The sequence below is a fragment of the Euprymna scolopes genome, chromosome 23 (genome assembly GCF_053919585.1).
Source record: "Euprymna scolopes isolate OS-2025 chromosome 23, ASM5391958v1, whole genome shotgun sequence".
In the NCBI taxonomy this organism is placed as follows: domain Eukaryota; kingdom Metazoa; phylum Mollusca; class Cephalopoda; order Sepiida; family Sepiolidae; genus Euprymna; species Euprymna scolopes.
This window is the reverse complement of record NC_136504.1, coordinates 22,035,834-22,041,833: the sequence shown is the minus strand read 5'-3', so window position 1 is coordinate 22,041,833 and position 6,000 is coordinate 22,035,834. Positions and strand designations below refer to the sequence as shown.

The 6,000-nt window shown below is 28.3% G+C and overlaps 1 protein-coding gene and 1 long non-coding RNA gene across 8 annotated transcripts in view; one reads left to right on the top strand and one right to left on the bottom strand.

Moving 5' to 3' along the window:
- Positions 1 to 6,000, bottom strand: part of LOC145245801 (uncharacterized) — a 454,171-nt gene that overhangs the window by 243,902 nt on the left and 204,269 nt on the right. Inside the window, exon 5 of one of the 4 annotated variants that reach the window (XR_013863037.1) lies at positions 3,289 to 3,438. The exons of the other annotated variants lie outside the window; for them this stretch is intronic. This is a non-coding gene — a long non-coding RNA (uncharacterized LOC145245801). Of the gene's footprint in view, positions 1 to 3,288; positions 3,439 to 6,000 lie in introns of those variants that run through there. 4 annotated transcript variants of the gene reach the window in all.
- Positions 1 to 6,000, top strand: part of LOC145245799 (uncharacterized) — a 445,127-nt gene that overhangs the window by 306,223 nt on the left and 132,904 nt on the right. The gene's annotated exons all lie outside the window — the stretch shown is intronic.

Below are 6,000 nucleotides of genomic sequence, written 5' to 3'. Positions count from 1 at the left end.
GAAAAATATTTGGAATCAAGTCTCCCCTTGCTGTTATTTCAGATCATTTGAAACCATAGCAGTAAGTTTTAGCTTCCCCTCCATCAAAGCCAGAGGTTTGTGGGGAAATATATATATATATATATATTTTAAGCCTAAACAAAATCCTTTTCCATTGCCGCTTTTTAATATATTTTATATATTATCGGTGCAATCCCATGAATGAAATTATATAACTTAATAAAGGAAATTGCCTATCCTTCACTAATTCATTAAAAGAAAAGAGAAACTCCAAAATATTGCATCAATATTTTCTATTTTTCCATAATTTACAATATTTTGCAGCAATATTTGCATTATTTATGTATGAAAGAAACTCATGTATATATTGCAAACGAAACAAGAATGAATCCATTGTTATAATGCGTCCAATTCAGTCTGCACATTCAGCAACAAAAATGCTATTTTCAAACTGAAGTATAATGCACCGAACAGATCGATGGACAAAGCCTCTTATTGAAATGCAAGCAATATTTACATTTTTCTAATCATTTATAACAATATTGGCATTATTAATATAAAAACTTGTGTATGTATTGATAGAGGAAAGATATACACTCTCACTGTTTTAAAAATATTCCACAATACGACTGTTCTGTATTTATAAAAAGGGGTTTCAGATGAGATTTTTAAAGGGATCGGAACTTGCTAGAACTCATACCGAATTGATAAAGAAACGAAAAGTAGAAGAAAGATTTTTCATATAATTAAGTTTAAAATTTCCTATTTTCTTATTTTTATTTAACTTTTTAATCTCTTTCATTGATGTTGAAATGATATTGTATATTTCACGTATTTTTCTTTCGCACCATGTGGTTTTATCAAATAGAAACATGCTTGGAATTCTCTTCTTTATCAATATTTAATCTATACTTCTACTAAGTGTCCATAAGATAAAATAAGAATCTATATTGATAATTGAAAAAAATATCAAAGACTTAATCACTTTTTTCTATAGTTATCTCATTTGAATTTGTTAGTTTATTGTTTGTTGCAATTGAGATTTAGGTTCTGTGACCATAAATTATATCTGGTGATGAGAACCCAATTTGGAAGGTTTGCAGAATTTGGAGTCACCTTTCAACTGCATCACACCCAGGTTCATGCAGGTGTTAATTGTTAAGATCCCATCTATGTGTTCTATATATATAGACTATGTATTTACACAATATATTGCATACAAAATCAGTCTACAAACCATTCGTATACAAAACCTGCATAAAAATAACTTAACAACGATTGACATACCATATGACCCAACAAAGTCTGTAATTAAAAGTGTGACATATTTCTCACAGATATGTGGGCATATCCTCTAAAATAATTGAAATCTAAAACATTGAAACTTTTTTGTTTGTCTAATTACAAGATTAATACTTAATAAACAATACTGTGAAGTTATTTTTTGTTTTTATCTTTCAATCCAAAATGCAGAAGCAGATAAAAGTGAACTTTATTTTAAAACACTAATGGTTTGAGAGTTGTGGAAGGGGGGGGGGTCATTGTTTTGTGAATTTCCAAATGCTTTGGGTGAAGTATTATCGCTATTAATAAGTTTGAACTAGTTTTTCTTTTATCATATTTTTTTTCCCGTGTATTTTTCTATTTTGTTTGCATTTTAATACTTCTTTTTTTTTTTTCATATCACCAAGAATGTCATTTTGAACTGTCTCTATTCAGAATTTTTTTTCTTGATACCTTTCATATTCTTAAGCATCTCTCGTCTTCTTTGGAAATCTTTCTCTTTCATCTCTCTCACTTTCTATGTTTTCAACAAGACAAGATTCTCACTCTTCATAAAATTATTGATCACACACTTGTCAACATCATTATTTATTGCATATATGACATATCTAAATATCAAAGAGGAAAAAATAACTGAATATCAAACATTTAAAAATGGAGCTGGTATATAAAGTAGCATCAATTGTTTTCCGATTCAGCCTAGTATTAACCATTGGAAACGAAATCTGATCAAACTAAATGCCAATAAATAACTATCAGCTGAATTAAGTACTCATGCAATTAGCAGAATTATTCTAAAATATTATTGTTATTGTTTTGTTTGAGTACTTTTTTTTCTTTTTTTCTTTTTTTTTCAATATATCTCTTTACTTATCTATAAAAGGCACATTAAGGGTTGGGGGTGAGAGAGAGTTTTCTATGGATTCCAAATTTTTATGAAATATCACACAAATGTATTTTATGTGTCTGCGATTGTTCTTAGATACGTTTTGTGTCAGAATGCCTCTGATAAGTATGGAAAATTGATAATAAAAAGAAATTCTATTAAAGAAAGAACAGTCCAACTTTGACTAAATTTAACTCTTTTATACAGCCTAACATCACAAGTGCATTTGAAAAGTTTTATCACTGCACAAGCAGAAGCGCCCAACATATAAAATCAACAGTAGGATTTTGATAAAATATGGGCACGTTTAAAATGAATATTTCTGTTTAGAGAACAATGGGACTATGATACTTGACTTTTTGCATTTTACACTTTAATTCAAGTCATTATATAAAAATAATTCCAGTAGGTTCCCTACACTGCAATGTAGACCACAATGCATTGTGGACTAATTCACTTTGGGGAGGTATATGAACCTTCCTCCCAGTGGACTATGGTGGGTTCCTTACTAAAGCAGACAATCAATCGATTTGATGAAAAAATGAAAAACATTTCGATAAGAATAAAAATATTGGGAAATATTCATTGATCCTCGTTCAATCCCAGGCAACGTCGGATATATCCCTGCCAGTATATATATATATATATATATATATATATATATATATATATATATATATGACAACACAGTGAACATAGATCACATCAGCCATAATTTTATAATCAAAACAACAAAAAGTAAGATACTAGTTTAAGTAATTCATCGATTTTTAACAATTTAACTATTTGTTTGTTTTTACAAGAGAAAAAAGAATTTGTGCTAAAATAAGTCACCGGGCATTTTCTTTTAAAATTGAATTTGACATTAAAATCAAAAATAAAAAAATTTTATCAAGCGATGATTTGATAAAAAGGTATTTTCAATTCAAAAGTTCAAATTATAAATATAAAATATAGTTGAAAATTAATCTAAATCAGTGTAATATTTTTAACTGTCAATATATATATATATATATATATATATATATATATATATATATATATATACACACACACGAGGGTCGTTCCAAAAGTAAATCCTTTTTTTTTCACTCAAAAAGAAGACTTATGATTACAGAAGTTGTACCATTCAAAGGAGCGAATTTTTGTGCTTCAGAATTTATTTTTCTACATAGTCACCATCATTCTTAATGCAGTTTTGTCATGAATTAAATGACACATCTTTGCTTCTGACGCAGGTCCATGACAGAATTTCACACCGTCAATATCTGCAACAGAGAGATTAAACTTTTAGGTCATGAATGCATGAGTTCAGTTATCATAACAATGCGATTTGCAAACCCCCCCCTGATCTATACAGGTGGAATAAAATAGGAGGCATTACATTTGGAATGCAAGTTTTTTATTCAACAGGTAATCCTGTGAGACCTTACTAAATTTATATAAGTGTGTTCAATAACAAATAAAGTCATACATTTAGCATATATATATATATATATATATATATATATATATATATATGTCAGCGGTGTGAGTTCTGTTAGAAAGGCGTTGATTTAATTTGAATAAAATAAAATACACATCAGGTGCGCTTGAAAGCGCAAATAAACAAATATTTTACTTGCTTGAAATTTATAATTTAAATATATTTCAGAGTCAAACTCCATCCTCAGTATTTTGTACATCTTTTTTTCTTTCTTTTTTTTCTTCTTCTTCCTTGCCATGCGCGAATCTTTACTAACCGACTTTTCTTTATCCAACTTCACAAGATGACAAGGAAGAAAAAAAAGATGTATACAAAATTATAAATTTTATTATAAATTTCAAACAAGTAAAATTGTTTATTTTCATAATGTTGCGTTATGATTTGGTTTTCAAACGCATTTGATGCATATTTTATTATATATATATATATATATATATATATATATATATATATATATATATAATTATTTACTGCAATAATTATTAAATACTTACAGACACTAGTCATTAGCAAGGAACGAATCATCTCGGCTAACCTAAACCACGAGAAATATCGTTGAAATTTAAACATTTATTTTTAAATGCCTTAAAGTTTGTAATATATATATATATATATATATATATAACATTAATTGTGAATGTCATGCAAAAAAAAAAAGCCATTTATTACTTTAGTCATCTGCAAATAAAGTTGGCATAGACATGAACAGATATTTTTTTTAATATTTCTGGCACACCCATCATTATCACCTTAAAAGCAAAACGAAATCACTTGGCTATTACAATAATCAAATACTCACACATGGGATGCTGTTAGACAAATAAAACGGAAATATGTCATTGTGAAACTTTTGTGTTTTTTCTATTTAAAATTTTATTTTTATATTTCATGCAGAATGTAAACTAAGTAAACAGGAAGGAATTATTTTCTTTTACTCAGGCTGAATGATTTAAGATTCTTAGTTGAAGCATGGGAGGAGCACCCCTTTATGGGATATAAGAACAATCAGTATAAAAGAATGAAGGCCTTTATTGAAGTGATTGACCTACCAATATTTATGTCAGAAAACTGAAGAGCTCAGATATGAGTGGCATATTTCAGTTGGTTAGTTTGGGAGGATGAGTGTAGGGGTTCAGGTTTACTGAAGTAAGAAAAATGGGAAGTTAGCTAACCTACCTGACTGGTTTTTATTTGTCAGGTGGGTACTGACTGACCCTATAGATATTTAAGATGGCTATTAAAAATAACATTAATAAAAATAAAGATTTTTAAATCTTTAGAATAAGTAGAAATAAATTATTTGGACATTATTTAAAAATTTAATGTCATATGTTTATAAGTGTATTGAAAAAAAGAAAATTGTTGACATTATTAGTTCCTTCAAAATTTGAAAAAAACACATAAACACACACACATATTTATATTTAAAATGACACTATACATTGGTTTGATCTTTCATCAATAGCTTTGATTTTACAAAAAAAAAACTGTAGCTCAACTCGAAAGGCTAAATATTCTCAATGTAACCAATTCTTTAGTTGATGTTTTGATGGTGAAATCTGTTCTTTTCTTATAACACGAAATTACACTATATATGTGTGTGTGTGTGTGTGTGTGTGTGTGTGTGTGTGTGTGTGTGTGTGTGTGTGTGTGTGTGTGTGATCATCATTATTCAAAGACGTCTTACATCAGCAACGATTTTTATCAGCTTTTATTTGGATCTAGCTAGTTTTTTTTTAAATAAAACTTCAGAAGTGTGCTTTTTCTATGCTGAGCATTCTACTTGAGTTATCAGGGTAGATAGAATCCTTTGTTGGCAGAATGGTAGAATTTGAAAGCTAAACTCATTTTATATGTGAAAGCAAGATAAGTGAATGAGAGAAATATTTGTTTGTGTGGTAATAAAACTTCTCAAATGCTCTTATGTTAGGCTGTGTAAGGTGTTAACTGTGGTCAAAATCGCCTGTTCCTTATTTCATCAGATTATTTTAATTATCGATACATATCGAATATATTTCAATACAAAACCCATCTAAGAACACTGCCAGACACATAAAGTATCGTTGTGCGAAATTTCATAAAAATCGACCCAGCCGTTTTCGAATCCATACAAAACGAACTCACAAAGACAAAGTTTCTTTTATATAATAGATAGATAGATAGATAGATAGATAGATTAATTATTTAGTCAGATATAGTTTAGATCTTAAAAATTCATCCGATATGAGTTGTTTATTTCTTTCAAAAATGTTTCTTTAAATGAATATTTGCTGCCTAGATAATTACACACATATAAATACATACGTACATACATGTATACAAATTATATATATATATATATATA